We start from the raw sequence: 19,473 nt of genomic DNA, 5'->3' as shown, positions 1-19,473 counted from the left end.
GTTAGCGCTGTGAAGTGTACCGTGAAACACCTCTAAAAAGAAGTATTTGTGCCGTTGCATTCATACTTGTTTTGAATTTTTGGTCCTCTTCCTTACTTCCACGTGTGAGGTGTTGTGTTGATCTTCTTTTTTTGGCGAGAAATGTTGTGTTAATCTTCCCTCCAAAAAGAATCTGTAATATTGATGCAGACTGGTTGTGGCGTATGGAGAAGATCTGGCTCTCCTGTGGGGAGATCAAGGACCGGGTGCTCATTTTTAGGAGATTCGATTTTGTCAGCAAGGAAGTCAGACGTACAAACTAAGCTCCTAGTTGACTTAGTCAAAAATTCATTGCTCTTTAGGCTGTCACAAATACAAAATATAAATGGTGCGAATTAGTCTTCAAGCTTAGGCACATGTAATCTGCAGATTTAACCATTTTTTATACTGGCTAGTGGTTAGCTTTCCATAATCAATAACCATCTTTGGTGGTTAGTTACATAAGCGGTTGAGAAAGAGGGATCAATGCAAATTGAAGGTAATGCATGTCCAGAATGGAAATATAATGATGCATATAGAAACAAGAAATATACAAGAGTTCAACACATATTCTTCATACAAATCACAGACTGAATCAGTGATTCTACATGTAACAATAACAGCAGGATTGCTCCAAAATAAATAAAACCAGTCACAAGCACGGCAAAACTACCGAGGATATCTTGCAGACAAATTAAACTCTTCTTCTAGGCTATGACGCCTGCTCGCTTCCGGCAGGCTTGTTCCTCCGATGGTAGATGCATAACCCACTGCCACATATTTCCTGTCATCTTTTTCTGTTGGCAGATCACCCATGGCACGCTCCTTGGGCGCTTGGAGAGCTTCCAGTGCCATCTCTACTTGCCTCATGGTTGGTCGCTCCTCTGCTCTCAGTTTCATGCATGACACAGCAAGATAGCTACTTCTTCCACTTCAGTACCTGCCTCCTCTAAAACTTGTGGATCTAGTATCTCGGCCAGATTGCCTTCGGCAAGTAGTTCAACAAACTGCATGACAAGCCCATCACCTTCAGATGATCTATAGGAAGATGGATTCTTCCTAGTAAGCAACTCAACGAGAAGGACTCCAAAGCTATAGACATCACTACATTCCGTTAGGCGTCCCGTGTAGTAGTACATAGGGTCTAAGTACCCTATAGTTCCTTGCACTGCGGTTATTGTTGTTAACCCTGTTTTATCCATGGGAATGTACCTCGAAGCTCCAAAATCTGAAATTTTTGCTATCAAGGCATCGTCAAGAAGTATGTTGGAAGGCTTGATATCCATGTGTATAACAGGCACTGTTACGGAAGAATGAAGGTAACCAAGAGCTTTGCCTATTTCACTTGCGATCCTTAACCTATCATCCCAAGATAGTGATCCTAGTGCTCCCGTGTGAAGATGGTCACTAAGGGTTCCATTGCAGATAAACTCATAGGCTAGTAAAGGGACTTCTGTCTCGAGGCAACATCCATGGAGCTTTACAATGTTCCTATGGTTGATTTGCGATAGTATGGCAACCTCATTTATAAACTCATCGATTTCTCTCTTGACCACGATATTTGACTTCTTGATGGCCACGACATGCAAGTCTGACAAAATCCCCTTGTAAACAGTGCCATGCCCTCCTCCACCGAGCCTACGAACTTGATCGAAATTGTTGGTGGCCTTTTGTAGCTCCTCCAAGGGGATTATCATCCTCTCCGCAATGTCTGCCCTATGAGACACTAACTGCTTCAACAATTGTCCACGATTTTGATTAAAGAACTTCTGTCTCATCATCTTTCCCTTGTGTTGCTCAATATCACGGATTATGAGAAGTGCGCCAAGAATCAAAAGTAGAATGCATGGGCCACTAGCAACGGAAAGACCAATGATTAAACCCGAGCGACCTGAGAAATAATACACAACATTTGTTTAACTGCTATTGTTTGCTCAGTCACGTTTGGATGGTATGCCTGAAATAATTACCATGAACTTCTCAGTTGTTGCATACCTGTGTTTACAGACTTAAAGCAGCCGCCGGATATGGAGTAGTTGCCATGGAACCCTTCGGGGCAACGGCACCGGAACGTCCCGGGTAGTTCCTCGCAGTCTCCGAAACATCCATGTTCTTCTTTCTGATCACACTCCTTGATATCTATATTTATATATGTATAGAAAATGTAATCCAATGTCTTACAGTAGCACAAAGTAGCTTTATGAACGACAACAACAACAACAACATGATTCACATTCATACATACCTTGGCATCCGCCAGTGAGGTAAGGGTTGCCCTGGTACCCTTCGGGGCAACGGCACTGGAACGTCCCCGGTAGTTCCTCGCAGTCTCCGAAACATCCATGTTCTTCTTTCTGATCACACTCTTTGATATCTATATTTATATATGTATGGAAAAATTAATCCAATGTCTTATTAAAAAAGTAGCAAAAAGTAGCATTATGAACAACAACGACATGATTCGCATGCATGCATACCTTGGCATCCGCCGGTGATATAAGGGTTGCCCTGGTACCCCTCCTTGCACTCGCACGAATTGCCTCTTACTGGAAAATATGCGGCGGCTCTGGGTTCGCTGTTGGTGCTCTTGCAGATTCTCCAGGCTGCCTCACCGGGGTATTTCATATCATGGGACGTGCCCTGCGGCACCACCCAACTGAGAATCAAGGGGACCCGCAGAATGGTCTTCTGCCACTGGCCACGCGTTGGGTCTGTCAGATCTGTGGACAAATCCCTGTGAAACCAGCCCGTCTCAGCGATGAGCACGCTCACGGGCACTTCGGCTTGCATGCCCTTCTCTGGAAGGCCCCTGTCAAGCCGTCTAAGCTCCACTCCGTAGAATGCGTCTCCCATGGGGATGGACGACAGGCAGCAGCCGTTGTTGGAGCAGCGCTTGTCATAAGCCTCGTACCACTCCATCGTTTCCGTGGAGCAGAAGGAGGCGCAGCCGCTGATGATACTGCCGCCGCTCCCATTGCTCAGCAGCTTCGCCTGCAGATTGCACCCCAAGAGGATGAACTCGTTTATGCCCCACCCCAAGAGTGTGTATGGCAAGCCGGCACCGAGACTCCAGCTCCACTGGCCGCCGGAGCCGCTCATGTTCATGGCATGCACACCGTGGCTGATGACGCGCATCGTGTTGTTCTCTGGCGAGATGCTGACGACCTCCAATGCACCGCCGCCGCTGTCGTTGCCGAGGAGCAGCCGCGGGAGCTCGCTTCCACGGTCGCAGGTGAGCTTGAACTCGGGCGAGTGGAAGCATCGACGCGGGCCTACCATGACGGCAATATGGAGATGGATCGACTGTGTCTCTCTGTGTACCTCTAGCTAGCTAGAGCCTAGAGCTAGCCAATTTCTGTGTATCCAATATATAGTACTCCGGGGAGCCAACCTGGTGCTTCAAAAAAAACAAAAAAAAGCGGTGCTAGTGAACGAAACTAGTACCCGTAAACACGAAAGTAGCTAATTTAGGTATGTAATAACTTTGTTCCACTCCCTCAAACATAAAATTGACTCGTCCATCCTAAAAGCATATTCATTACTTTACAGGTTCAAGCAATTAGTGATTTCTTTAACCAATGCATAGCCAAAGAATCTGTATGTGTCCATCATCAAGTAATACTCTTTGTTGTGTGCATCCATCGATGTGGAGGCTAATACTTCAAGCTAATAAGATGAGTTCTGCTGCGTCATTTCCGACTTGTGATGAGAAATTGAGAAAGAGGCAAGGCAAAAGTTTTCGGACTTTTTCTCTGCTAATGAAATACTTATATGGCTACATTTGACTTCAAATATATTTTTAAAACGAAAATCCTATTCTTACATAAAGCTTCTACAAAAAAATTACGTACTAGTGTGTTCCCATCCATAACTACTCCCCTCATTTTTAGCTAACTGTCACCATAATGAACTAGTGCGTAAAACTTTTTGTACAACCGGTGTGTAGAAATAGCATTGCTCTTTTATTTTATTTTTGAGGATCTTGACTTCAAATACATGGAGTGTTGTGTGTTGGGGTCAAACACATGTAACAGGGGGTTAATTTTTGTAGTCATCGGGTAGCAAAAATAGACTAGACGGATCTGATAGTTTATACACGAGATCACCACAGAGACAGCCTGTACAACCATGTGAAATGTGGTTGCACCGGCCATGCTGCGGTGATAAAAATGATATGCGATGATCTTGGAGAGCTCTATTGTTAATGTATCACATGGATTGAATCACGTCGCAAGATGCTAGGCATCAGCACTAAGCTTCATCAAGTAATTTCGTCACACCTGTTTGATTAATTGTCGGGATTGAAGATCAATTTTAACAAAAGTGAATTATTCTGTTTTGGGAGAGCCAAAGATGAACAGGATGCTTATAGACAATTGTTCCGATGTGAATTGGTAACCTACCGTTTAGTTATCTGGGCATACCAATTCACCATCACAAGCTTTCTAACAAGGAGTGGAAGTGCATTGAAGATCAATTTGAAAAAAAAACTAAGTTGTTGAAAGGGCAAGCTTATGTCTTCGGAGGTCGGTTGGTACTGATGAACTCAGTGCTCACAAGTATGTTGATGTTCCTTTTGTCTTTCTTTAAAGTACCTGTAGTGGTACGGAAAAGGTTAGACTTCTATCGGTCACGATTTTTTTGGCAATGCGATGAAATAAAGAGAAAGTAAAGGCTCATTAAGTGGGATATCGTTTGTAGATGAAAGGACCAGGGTGGGCTCGAGATTGAGAATTTAGAGGTAAAGAATAGGTGCCTGCTTAGTAAATGATTGTACAGGCTTTCTGTTGAGACCGAAGGCGCGTGAGTACAAATTTTGCATAATAAGTACCTACAATCTAAGACCTTGGCACAGGTCACCATTAGACTCAATGATTCACCTTTCTGGAAGGGGTTAATGAGAGCGAAAGCAGCCTTCTTTCATTCGACTAAATTCATCGTTATAAACGGTAATTCAACTAGATTCTAGGAGGATACTTGGTTAGGGGAGACGCCTTTAGTCACACAATATCCGTCTCTGTATAATATTGTACAGCGTAAGAAAGCTTATGTTGCTACAGTGTTACAGTCTACTCCTCTAAACATTCAATTCCGGAGATCTTTAGTAGGAGACTGATGGGACGCATGGCTACATCTGGTGCGGAGGTTGATGGACGTCCACTGCTCTGATGAGCCAAATACTATTCACTAGGGACTATCTGTGAACGGAATTTCCTCAGTGAAATCTATGTATGTATACTTAATTGACTCTTGTCCAATTTCGAAATTGATACATATATGGAAGATTAAAGTGCCTTTAAGAATCAAAGTCTTCATGTGGTTTGGTCATAAGGAGGTGATTCTAACTAAGGATAACTTGGCAAAGCGAAAAAGGGAGGGTAGTCAACGATGCTGCTTTTGTGATCAAGATGAAACTATTAAACAACTATTTCTCGATTGTCCGCTAACCAAACTATTATGGGTTCGATTCATATAACCTTTCATATCATCCCTCCAAATACTATTCACACATTATTTGGGACGTGGCTAAATGGAGTGGAGCCAAACACTGCGAGACATATTCGAATAGGAGTATGTGCATTACTTTGGGCTATATGAAACTGCAGAAATGATATGGTTTTTAACAGACAAACTCGTCTAAAATTTTTGCAGGTTATCTACATGGCCATTGCTCACTCTTGCGGAAGCCAAGGGGCTTTTGGTTACTAGGTCCACCCGATGGGAGATGGTAGCTCGGGATATCCACAACCGGTTTGGATGGTGGTCCAATAATAGGCTAGGAGTTTAGTCATCTCGTCATATTTTTGCCGGTTGTGACAATTTGTACCTTATTTTACTTTTTAAGCCCCGAGTGAGCTTGTACTACACCGCAGACCTTTTGGATATTTTGTTTAATAAAATCGCTGAATGCATCATTCTCATGCAAAAACCGGGGGTGATCCTCCTTTTCTAACAAAATCGTTAACTACTCCAATACTCCATGATGATTCAGTAATTGTGATAATTCTAATAACACTTTAATAGTGTGTGGTGAATTAAAGTGAAACCAACCAAAGAAAATCCCAAATGTTATATATATGACGTTACAGACCGTCAGATGGAGCTCACATATCTTGGATCAAGGCTGGTTGCCACGTGAGATTTCCGAAGCGTTCGTCCGTGTGTTAGTGCGAACGGATTCCCTTAGGATTCGCTTGGTTTGTTGTGTTCGTGCCAAAAACAGGTGTATAATTTACGGAGGCTAGCTACTATTTTTCCTGACCAGCTGCATGGATCATCATTTTTTCCGATCGTCCGACATTTTTCCTCCCGTATTCGCCACGTTTACACCCGTAAACATCGCGACGAGGGGAAGGACCAGATGCTCCATGCTGCTCAGACCCTGCTGCTGGCGCATACGCCATGGAGGTTTTGTTTGCCCCTCTAGCTTCTCCACTATATTCTACGATAGATGTGATGCAGCAGCCCATGCATAATTGCCATGTGACCTTCTCAACATTCTCAATTTTTGCGATGGTTTAGCACACGAAATGTGCTAATTTTGCCATGTAACAATTTACATTTCCCTCCATAATTCCCATTTTATTGATACGATCATTTTTCTTTCATCTACATAGTATAATCAACCATTTTGAACATAGTACTTTTCTCTCAATAATATAGAGGGTAGTATTTGCCATGATTTTTCTATAGGTTGCCATGAATCAAGTAGTTTTTTCTCCCCATTTGCCACGATCTAGATAGCTAATTTTCCTTGATATTTACTTGCTTTTTACAAACAACAATTTCCTAATTTTCTCGTGGCAAGTTAGCTCTTTTGCCAATACCATGGCAATTTAGATCTTTTTCCAAATTAGTCTAAACCACAAAACATCAAATGGAACATTATATTGTGTGCCCAAGGCAAATTATGTTGATGTATCCATGTTAAATTAAGATGTTTGACATGGCAACTAAATTTTTGACCCATGACAATTAGTAGTTGTTTCCCTGTTTTGTCACATGATGGCTTAAGATCTCCTAATTTTTCCATGCGCTCATGGAAAGTTCCTAATTTTCCATCTTTTTTAATGGAACAAGTCTTCTAAATTTTCCATCTTCTTGAAAGAGCAAATCTCCTAATTTCGCCATGTGCCCATGCCAATTTGCTAAATTTGCCATCTTTTGGTACAAAGCCAATCTCCTAAATTCCTATGTGCCCATTTGCAAATTTCCAAATCTTGAAAAAAAATAGAGAACCAAAATTTTCCTTGTGTCCATTGCAAAAATTTAAATTTGCCATAATAAAATCCCTAACTTTGCCATGTACCCATTACAAATGCCAAAAAGTTGCAATGTGTGTTTTAGAGAACAACATTTCTAAAAATTCCCATGTGCCCATGGTACATTTCTAAGTTTTCCATCTTTTCAAAAGGACAAAATTCATAAATTTGCCATCTAGTTTAGAAGAATAAAATCCCTAATTTTGCCATGTAGCTATTACAAAATTTCAAAAGGTTACTATGTTTTTTTATAGAACAAACTTCCTAAAATTGTCGTGTGCAATTTTATTATATTATTTAGACCATGGAGATTTTATTAATTATATTATGGTAGTTTTTTGTATGTAACATGGAAATTTAGTTATTTATTACCATTGCAAATTTTTAAGTAGACATTGGTAGTTTATTTGTAAGTAGCATGACAATTTTATTAAATAGACCATGGCAATTTTGTTGCAAGTTTTCCCGTCTTTGGAACATGGCAAATTTAAATTTTGTTAATGGCATTTTTAATAATAAAAAAATGAACTAGGTGTAGCAATTTTTTTCATGCACGCGAAATGGGCCAACTGGGATCGCGCTGGAATTCCATTACAGCAAACGTTCCCAGGGAAGGGCACTGGTTCGCTGGGAGCTCCCCAGATTGAATATCAGATGGACAGATGCACAGTGGAATCCAAGAAAATTTGAGGGAATGAAACCGACAGTTAGTGCGTGGTGAATCATTGACCCTGCAGCGGCGAATCAACGACTTGAATTATCTATTTCACGAGCGACTGGACGTGTGATCTCGTTGTTGACAAACTCTGGATCTCAAGAATGCCAAGTGGGATGGGTTCGACTTCGATCGATGGTCAATTGGAACATGCATGTTCGTGCATGTGCATCGCTTACTGAACTTCCACTGGGCAAGTTTCCCTATATTATACTACTAGTACGTACTCTTAAATTATGGTTTCTGCGTGATGCTGATCCGGCGATGTGCCGTCTGGTGGTGTACGTACGCACGTACGTAGTTCAATGGTGGGCGTACATACGTAGTTGAGTGGCTTCTCTCTTTTTTGTTTTGACGGAAAGCACTCATGGTGCACTTTATTGCAAACGGAGTAGAGTTACATCATTCAAAATGTCTTGCAAAATAAACCCGGGAGGAACACCATCCAAAACAAAAAATGAATAAGAATCAAAAGGGTGTCTAGCTAGATTGTGCGCTTGTAAACTTCGCTCGAACAGTGTTGGGCAGAAACCGTGCCAAGCATCTGAATTTTATGAAAGCTTTCCATCATGATTGCTGCATTAGAGCCCATTAATTATATCAACTTCTCCAGCAAATGCTTTACTGATTTCAAGTGAGTCCGTCTCAATTATAACTGGAGAACGTCCCAGCGATTCCATGAGATTCAATCCCTTTAGGAGAGCCGTTGCCGTGTCCATTAGATGATCCAACTCCAAAAATACACCCACCATGGCTTCACCTCGTTGGTTTCTCATGATTCCACCCGCTCCAGCTGAGCCATTCACAAAAAAGTGCCGCGTCAGCAATTAGTTTGTAAGTACCTAGGGGTGGAGGGTGCCTCCGACGATCCGGTCAGGTCAGATCCGCCCGGATCTGGTACCTGGTCGCCGGCGGACTGCTCGGGGTGGTGGCAGCGGCCGTCCTGGTCGTTGCATGGATGTGGGCTGTGCCAGCGTAGTGGCAGCCCATGGTGGCGGTGTGGGTCATTTCGCAGCGGCGGCTCGACATGCTCCGGTGTCGGTCTGTTGGCGCACGGTTCCGGTGGATGTCTCAGGTAGTCAGGTGCCCTTCCGCGAATGCAGGCTTTGGCCGATCCGACACCTCGCGTCGTTGGGTGGGTGGCCGGGACGGGCCAGTTGCGGATCCAGGCGGGGAGCTGCGGTTAGGCGTCACAGGGGGTGGCGTTTAGAGAGGTGGTGGGAGAGATGGGTGGCGCCTGTGAAGAATGAACAGTAATCACTGATCTAGATTGATTGTGATGATGTACAAATATATACCCCTGGAAGGGGCGCGTCTATGCGCACAGACGCGACGTTTACAAGAGATGGAATCGACGGGCGCATCCGTTACAATAGGACGTGACCCATCGAGAGAGAAAACCGCATGTCGGTTTGCTAACAGAGATTTCCATTAATTAAACTAATTAATTAATCCTAACACTCCCCCTAATCTCTGCTTCAATTATTCTTGTAAACATCATCATCAACATCTTGGTCATCATCATCATGATCAGTCTCCTCCAAAAACCCTATAGGAAAAATCTGAGGAGATATATACAATATGCCATCAAAAACTCCTTCCAAAACCCAGTGGGAAAATAAGGAGAAACTGACATATCACAATGCCTGCATTATTATTGCCTCATTAAAAACCTTCCATAAGAAACCATTTAGGAAAACTTATAAAGGAAAAGAGTGCAATATCAAAGATCCAAGGATCACAAACAAATTATCATTCAGGGTGACACTCCCCCTGAACTTTGCAAATCCCGAAGTCGTTTCATACCAATTCCATTGATGTACTTCTCAAATAAAGAACTTGGTAATGACTTTGTAAACAAATCAGCAAGATTATCACATAACTTCGTTTGCAAAATATTTATCTCCCCGGTTTCTTGTAACTCATGGGGATAAAATAACTTAGGAGAAATATGCTTTGTAATATTACTCTTTATATAACCTGTCTGCATCTGTCTAATACATGCAGCATTATCTACATAGATAATAGTGGGTGATTCCAATGATCCAATCCCACTTGTACTTTCAATAAAGTTAATCATTCTGCGAAGCCATTCACATTCACATGATGCTTCAAACAAAGCAATAATTTCATAATGATTCGTGGACGTAGCCACCAGAGTTTGTTTTGTCGACTTCCAAGAAAAGGCCGTACCTCCACTCAAGAAGACAAAACCAGTCTGTGATCTGGCATTATGGGGATCCGATAAGTATCCAGCATCACAATATCCCACCATGGTTTTATCTTGATTTTTCCGATAGAACAAACCAAGATCTTTGGTGCCTTGAAGATATCTGAAAACGTTCTTCACACCAACCCAATGCCTCTTTGTTGGTGATGCACTGAATCTAGCCAATAAATTTACTGCAAATGATATATCAGGCCTGGTGCAGTTTGCTAGATACATTAGTGCTCCAATAGCACTGAGGTAAGGAAACTCAGGCCCTAATACCTCTTCATCATCACCCTTAGGTCTAAATGGGTCTTTATCTCTATCAAGAGATCTAACAACCATTGGTGTTTTCGATGGATATGCTTTATCCATATTAAATTTCTCAAGAATCTTTTGGATATAAGCAGACTGGTGAACAAGTATTCCTGAAGGAAGATGTTCAAGTTGTAAGCCCAAACAAAATTTAGTCTTACCTAGATCTTTCATCTCAAACTTCGTCTTAAGATGATTACTTGCCTCATGTATTTCTTGTGTAGTCCCAATGATATTCAGATCATCCACATACACAGAAATAATGCAAAATCCATTCTTAGATTTCTTAATAAACACACATGGGCAATCACTGTTGTTTGAGTAACCCTTCTGGAGAAGGAATATACTCAGTCGGTTATACCACATTCTTCCTGACTGCTTCAAGCCATACAATGACTTCTGAAGCTTTACGCAATACATGTTGCAATTAGCCTTTGGATTCAGAAGCTTCATTCCCTCAGGAACTTCCATATAAATATCTGAATCCAGTGACCCATACAAATATGCAGTCACAACATCCATCAGTTGGATAGACAAATTCATTTTCACTGCCAGTGATATTAAATATCGGAACGTTGTTCCACTCATAACAGGAGAATATGTTTCATCATAATCGATGCCGGGTCTCTACGTGAACCCCTGTGCTACAAGCCTCGCCTTATATCTCACCACCTCATTGTTCTCATTCCTCTTACGAACAAAAACCCATTTTGCTCCCACAGGGAACACATGCTGAGGAGTGGGTATTACAGCAGTAAATACCCCTCTTTTTATGAGCGAGCGCAATTCATCCTCAATTGCTGCCTTCCATTTGGACCAGTCTGAGCGCTTCATGCACTCTGCCATGGACTTAGGTTCTCGATCCAAATCAAGGCCTTCTGCAATTCTAGAGGCGAAATAAATATCGACCACTGTAGTCTTTCTATTGTATGATTCTCCTGAATCAATATAATTAATGGATATCTCATCAATACCTTTTGATCCTTTGTGATTTCCCTCAACAGTTGGATCAAGGTCTTCCGATGTCCCAACACCAAAATTTGTGTGCACACTCGTGCTGGGTTCTGGATGTCCAACATCCTTCATGTGTCCTTCAACCCTAGGTTGACTATCAACATTTTGTTGACTTGCATTTACTATTTGAGGATTCCTCATTCCCCTTGGACGCTTCTGCAAAGCCTTGTCCTTTGTGTCCAGATTCCTCCCCCTCTTAGGTGGCTGAGTAGATCTATGGGTCACATCCACTCTCTCTGGCACATTCATAGCGGGAACATTTGATTTTGTGACACCTTTATAATCAGTAAATGCATCTGGCAGATTATTTGCAATATTTTGCAAATTTATAATCTTCTGAACCTCCAGTTTAGATTCATTCGTACGTGGATCTAAGGACTGGATGCCTTTCACATCCCAATCTATTTCCCGGCATTCTTTGTGGTTATTCTCTCCCCCTAATGCCGGAAAATTGTCCTCATCAAAAATGCAATCAGCGTACCGAGCTGTAAATAAATCCCCTGTCAGGGGTTCCAGGTACTTAATGATTGGCGGAGAATTATACCCCACATAGATCCCCATTCGTCTATGAGGGCCCATTGATGTACGCTGCGGTGGTGAGATCGATACATATACCGCACAACCGAATTGCCGCAGATGGGAAATACTTGGCTGGTTTCCACGTACTAATTGCAACGGGGAGACCGTATGATATGCAGTTGGTCGAATTTGTATCAATTCTGCAGCATGTAAAACTGCATGACCCCAACATGAAGCTGGAAGATTACTATTTTGCAGGAGCGGTCTTGCTATCAACTTGATCCTCTTGATAAGTGATTCCGCAAGACCATTCTGGGTATGTACATAAGGTACTGAGTGCTCCACAGAAATGCCCAAAGCTAGGCAGTAATCATTAAATGCTCGTGAACTAAATTCCGCAGCATTATCCATTCTGATGGTTTTTATCCTATGCTCAGGATGATTTGCTCTCAATTTAATGATCTGAGCAATTAGCTTTGCAAAAGCATGGTTCCTTGTTGACAGTAGACACACATTTGACCATCTCGTTGATGCATCAATTAGGACCATGAAATATTTGAATGGTCCAGATAACGGTTGTATTGGACCACAAATATCTCCTTGAATGCGTTCAAGGAAATTAAGCGGCTCATCCTTTAATTTCACATAAGATGGCCTTGTGATCAATTTCCCAGTTGCACATGCTGTGCATACAAAATCCGATGATTTTGGGAACTTTCTATCCGTTATGTTGTGTCCAACAGAACCATCAATAATTTTTCTCATCATCCCAATAGCAGGATGACCCAGGCGACCATGCCAAATCTTGAACTTATCAAAATTCTGAAAAACTATCTTATACGCCAAATGTGTCTCTGGTTTAATGTATGTATAATACAACCCACACGATAAAGAAGGCAAATTCTCAAGGACTTCCTTTCGAAATCCCTTTTGCTGAGTTATGAGTAGGCATTCAGCCCCACTCTCTTCATTAGTTTCCACATGGAAACCATTTTTGCGGATATCCTTAAAACTCAGCAAGGTACGAGTAGAATCTGGATACAGTAGAGTAGAGGATCCGGGATTACCAATTTAGTACCCATAGGGAGTGTAATTGTAGCTTGACCAGAACCAACAATTACCGTGTCTCGACCAGCAATTGTCATGACACTTCCATTACTCTTCTTGAGTGTTTCACTACTAGAAAAAGGCCTACTAATGGCGCACCTAATCTGGCCATTAATGGCGCATCAGTGGTGCGCCATTAGTAGCACGCCATTAGTATATTTTACTAATGGCGCACCCCAGATGCGCCATTAGTATATACAACAGTGCGCCATTAGTATGCCTCCCAGGGGGCCATGTATACCCAGGTGCTTTGGCATACTAATGGCGCACTACAGATGGATGCGCCATTAGTAACTTCGGCATACTAATGGCGCACTGTTTAGTGATGCGCCATTAGTATCCTTTGGCATACTAATGGCGCACTATGATGTGATGCGCCATTAGTATGAATATTAGGTTTTTTTATTTTTTTTATTTTCTGTTTTTTGCACAGGTTACAAAATGTATAATTGGACAAAATATAGACAGCACATATCAACAACAGATTCATCGAATACAATAAAAGATTAGTCTCTGAATACAATTCATCATTTTAGTCTCCGAATACAATTCATCATATTAGTCTCCGAATTGAAAAGACCGAACAAAATGTATAAGTATGAATCATTATATTACAAGTCTCGAGACCGCGAGTTTGTCTTCACATTACAAGTCGATATCGATCATCTAAACTACCATCACATAGAAGAGAGCTGCGGTCATCACGATGAGCATCGTCACGATGAAACTCATCTTCATCCGGTTCCTCCAACGCTCCCTCCCCTCTCCCGCTAGATAGCGGGCGTATCTAGATTCGGCCTCGACCCTAGTGGCGTACCCTTTGTAACTGTTACCGCTGAATCGGTGAACCTGTCTCCGACACTCCTCCCAGTTGTCGTAGACTCCGGGAACCTTACCCTTGTACACGACATACCACGGCATCGCTATGCAGTAGCCAAACGAAACGTTAGTACCAATTCACAGACAATACATAAGCAATATATAAGTATGCAACAGAACGATCGGAAGAGAAAAGCAAGACATTAATAGCATCGATTACATCTAAGTTGAAGGACTCTCGAAACCAAAGAGACATACTACAAGTTCATTAAAGTTTAATTACAACATGAGCCAATCGATGTTTCAGAACTAGACACATCATCACTGCTTTCGACTCGACTCAAGGGACCGGAGCGTGGATGAAGCCGCCGTCTATCGTGGGAGTCATGAAACCACGGGCGTTGTCAGCCTGCATTTGTAGGATTGTGTCGATGTCATTGTTGGACGGTTTATTTCTGAGGTAGAACTGCCCCGAGGTACGAAGGACATCTTGATGGATGATTTCCGCAAACTCCGACTGGATGCGAAAGAATTCTTGTCTGATGTCCGCGTCCTGGATTGCCGACACGCTCGTGGCCCAATCTTTGAGTCTACTCGGTAGCAGTAGTTGATGATGGTCCCGTACGATCGCCCGCATGTGATGGATGGCGTAGTAGGCACCCTTCTGACCGCCAGGCGGCTGCTTGACGCAGCAGAACGTCGTGTTGTGGGAGAACACGTGCTTGCCGTACTTACGAATAGGCCTGGTGAAGGTGCCTCCAGATTTGACGTGGCCGGGGAGAACATCATCAAGAACCTTCTTGACATTTGTGTAGTCTACGTTCGACTGACGGTCCGGGTCGAAATACGTGGCCATGGAATATTTGGGGCTTAGGAGGATGAGCGTGCAATGTGTGTCACTGCAGAAAACACGGAATGTTAAAAGAAAAACGATCGAAATCTAAGAATTCATATGTTACGGGGCGGTTGAGGGGAGGACTTACTCGGGAAAGTAAGGCACGAGGAAGTTGTCCTTATCTTGGTTTGCCAGAATGACGCCTTCGAGGTAAGAACTCGCGACTTGCCGGTCCCCAGCGCTGCCCAAGATCTTGGCACGCATGTAGAAGGGGTCGACTATCACGATGTCCGGGGTCTTGTCGCGAATGATCCGCATCTCCATACTCAGCGAAAATAGCCGAACGAAGGTGTAGTGCAGCGGATGAAGGTTCAACATAGCGTGGATGTCATCAAACCGCAGGACGATCGTACCCCCGATGGAGTTATCCACAAAGCCCTTGCCCTCTGGCACCTTGGCCGCGAAAACCGGGTATGCCACATCCTTCTCTCAGAGACGCCGCTTCTCCAAAGAAAGCACACTGTCATGCAGACTCCGCATAGCACCGGTTGCAGCATCGAGCATATTTCTCGGTAGCATCGGCCTACCCGCCACATGCACCCTCCTCGAGATATCCGCAGTTGAAGGTGGCCCGTCCTGAGCACGGATCGTACTCGGTGCCGGCTGGCCCGCACCCTTGTTAGTCTTTCTTTTGCGTGCCTTCTTTTTGATCTCCTGTAATGGGACCGAGTTCTGCTCACAGACCGCCTTCTTGAGTGTGTTGGGGCTGATCATATTTGGCACCTCGCCTATCTGAGGCTCGGTGAAGTCGGCAGCTGGAGGCGTCTCCTGAGAGCTGAACTGCAGACGACGCCTGTTGCAACTTGGCTTCTCCGCGGTACCAGCTAGATCGCACACGTCTTTTGTTGGGTTGGGTTCTTGAGAAGGAGGCCCCATGAAGTCGCCACCATCCCCATGATCGGCAAAGTACTGATCGACGTTGGCAAATGTATCGTCGTCGTCGTTGTTCTGATCCTGTGCCATATGCATGTTTGGATCCAGTGGCATAGGGATGTCCGGCACCGTTGCGCGGTCTTGCCATGGGGCCGACTTGGCGCCGGCACGACTGGCTGTGTTGTCTTTGGGGTGGTGTCCCCCGCCCCCAAACGAATCTGGCTCTTCGGCCAAAGCAGGGGCCAGCTCAGGCAGGCGCTGAGGTTCATCACGTCATCATCGTCGGCCCCCATTGGTCGAATCGGAGGTAACACCTCGTCGCAGCCTGGCAGCACCCGAACCAGTTGAACCCTAAACAAGTTGGGTGGCATCTGGGTACCGTGGAACAAGGGGTTGCCCGGTTGAACGATTTTGCCCTTGGCGACATCGACCAACTCGTTGTTCACGAAGTGCAGGAGAGTGCACGGAACGTCGGCGGCGCCCTGCGAAAACATGTAGGGCGTTAGGGATGCCCAGTCAAAGGCAAGGAGATGAAGTCCTCGGCCGAGAGAGGCTTAATTAGTTACCGTGATGATGGCGTCGAGCTCGGCTAATGTCGAGGCACCGCCAACGGCGGGCGTGCAGTTGACGGAGGGGCCGCTTGCTGCAGAGGTGCCGGCCGGCGTACACCCGGGTGCATTAAGCTCCCGTGCCGGCGTCGGAGACACCAATGCCGGCTCCGCCGGAGACACCAATGGCCCCGCCATCGCGTTCTGCGAGTTGCTGGCCGTGAAGCTAGGAATCGGGGGCGGCCCCTGTTGGCCGCCCGCAATCCACGCACTAATCCCCTGGATCAAGGTAGGCACAATGGCGGTGATCGTCGCTCCGAGTTGTTGTTGCACTTGCTCTTGGACAATCTCCGGAATCCGCGCCACCTATGCCCTGAGTTCTTGAACCTCGCGCGCCTGGCTTTCCGAGCTGGTCTTTTTCTCCTTTCGCCCAGCAGTGTCATAGTATGACGACCATTTTGTCGACAAGCCTTTGCCGGCCACACGACCAACTGACGTCGGCTTACTGAGCTTATCCTTGTTCTTCATTACATTCAACGCCCTATTTAGAGTGGTGTCCCAAGGGTTGCTCTTAGTCGACCCCGCGCTACTGCTTTCAGTCGCCTGCGGAAGGAATGTGAACCATTTAGAAATTTGGCTTCATTAATTAGAATGCAACCATATGGAGCTAATTACGAGGGGTGTATTCCTTACCAGAACAAGCTCAAGCGCCCTGGTCTTCGGATCCGTGGTAAGCTCCTTTGTTTTCGGGTCCTTCTTGTACCGGGCCCTGACAAAGTTCCTGGTCTGCTTGTCACCGTATTTATCGAAGAGGGGCGGTAGGCCTTGCTCGGCACGGTCCGCCTCCTCCTTGTCCCATATAGGCTCCGCCACTCTGTAACCGCCGGGACCGAGCGTGTGTTCCCCTAAGTTCAGCTACCGCATTTGTTTCCCCCACTTACTTGATTCGGAGTTTGCGGTGCTCGAGCAATTGATCTTGAAGTCATTGTAGTCATCTTCGGTGATCGAAGGATTTTTCTCCTTGATCTTCTCATAACTCTCACCTTTCTCGACCATTCTCTTCACATTGCTTTTCCAAGTAGACAGGGCCTTGCTCATCTTCGTGAGGGCAACATTGTTCACTTTATTCCCTTTGAGGCTTGTGTTTTCAAATTCAGCGGGGAACTTGTATCGTTCGTGCAGCTTCGTGAAGAGGAGGTTGCGCAAATTCCCTCGGTCAGGATGCCTCAGGTTCTCGGTGTTGATCGAGACGGTGCTCCGGAGAATGCACCCGAGCTGAAGCGAGTACCCCTTGACTATTCGTTCGGGCGCCGTTGGATTCCCGTCGGAGTCCACTTCAGTAACTTCCTCCTTGAGGGTGCGGAGCACGGTCGGGCGCCGGTCCTTCCGTTGCCTCTTCGGTTGGCTGCCATCTGTGCGTGCGCCGCCATCATCAGTGGTGGCATCCTCGGCGGCACCATCAGTGGTGGCATCCTCGGCGGCACCATCAGTGGTGGCATCAGTGGGGTCATCCTCGGCGGTACCATCAATGGTCTCAGGATCGGTGGGGAAGGCGGCGTCCTCATACAAGTGAGGTTGTTCCTCCATCTCCTGGGACAGCATCCAGAATGGCTTGACGCTCGAACCCCCGGCCTCATCGTTGTTGGCCATGTTTCTCTCTAAATAGGAACAAAGTTTGGTCAAAAAGTTGGTTATTGTCAAGGAACAAGATCATGGTCTCATCATTTAGGGTTTGTCGACACCGAGGCATCCTAAAAGCTAAGCTTTTATCATTGAGGGTTTTTCGACGCCGAGGCACCCTAAAAGCCTAAGCTTTCATCATTTCGGTTTTTATCGACACCGAGGCACCCTAAAAGCCATGCATTAGTCACAAGTACGCCGGGGCACTTGATCCTACTTAATTAACTACTAAGATACCCCGGCCCATGCATTAGTCACAAGTACCCCATATGTCCTATTTTTAGCAAAGTCATGCTAAAATTCACGGAAAATTTCAGCATGACCTTTGCTGAAAATAGGACATATGGAGTACCCGAATTTGCCGGAACGGAAGTTAATCGACATTCCGGCAAACTCAAGGGCCTCTCGGGTGGACAAGGCAAAAAAGGCCTCCATCACAACATGGAAAATACACCAAGCAGTATCATCTCCAAGCAGTATCATTCCGGCAAACTGAAGCATACTAAATGAAGACAAGCTCTTGGATGCTACACCTTAGTTTTAGAATAGACAAACAGACACGTTCTAACTTCTAATGGAAACATGGTTAGATAGATGATTACAAATTGCACATGAAAGAACAGGGGTAAATATTGTTAACAGAAGACAGCCAAACAAATATATTGCTCTTTATGAGGTTATGAGGTTACAGAGTACAAACTTAACTTGAGAATGACAGTGTTCAAAATAGTCAATGAAAAATTCATCAGTACTGAACATAATTAACAGAAGTTATTTTGATGGTATATAAGAATATTTATGGAACAAACAACATGAAGATAGCTGCAATCTTAAACAAAAATCAAAGCACACTTGTCTGTAAAAATCAAAGACTGTAAATGTTCTGAAAATTAAAAGAAAAGAGAGATTGCATGTTCATCTTAGCTGCAGTCCTGATCGTGAGAAGTACATCCTATACGTTTTACCAAGGGAACAGTAGGGATAACAGAAAGTCACTGTTGTCACTGTCCTAGTGAAGAATTTTGTGCTATCTACCTTCTTGGTTTACCCCCTAGTGCTTCGATACATATGCAATTACACAACTGAACAGTAGTATGCTGGTTTTACTTACATGAACAGTAGCTTAGTACTGATAGAAAAAGAAGAGTTTCTTCTACTAGAGGATCTTTGTTTGATGGACTCGTTTGCTGAATATTTGACTGCAGTATAGTGTAACTTTTCAAATTTCACATGATAGTTGGTAATGAGAAACATCTCGTTGGGAAAGATAAAATTGGGTGCACAAGGCATGCTCTGGTTCTAAAGTGATAGTTTAGTGATACTGCTTGTGCAAATTAGTCTTAACTTAGTATGCTCCGGAATGGAAAGTTCTTAGGAACCCCAATGTTTCATTGTCCAATGTAGGTGCACTATAAGCTTGAGCTACTGGGTGAACCACTATTCCTTGCTGTCAACATCATTGATAGATCAATGCATAGAAAACCATGTCTCAAATTTTC

At 44.3% G+C, this 19,473-nt stretch overlaps 1 pseudogene; it reads right to left on the bottom strand.

Moving 5' to 3' along the window:
• Window positions 1–687: 687 nt before the first annotated feature.
• LOC123125458 (wall-associated receptor kinase 3-like) lies at window positions 688–3,234 on the bottom strand (annotated as a pseudogene).
• Window positions 3,235–19,473: the final 16,239 nt, after the last annotated feature.

This window comes from Triticum aestivum, chromosome 5D, assembly GCF_018294505.1.
Source record: "Triticum aestivum cultivar Chinese Spring chromosome 5D, IWGSC CS RefSeq v2.1, whole genome shotgun sequence".
Lineage (NCBI taxonomy): Eukaryota > Viridiplantae > Streptophyta > Magnoliopsida > Poales > Poaceae > Triticum > Triticum aestivum.
This window is presented reverse-complemented; position numbering and strand designations above follow the sequence as displayed.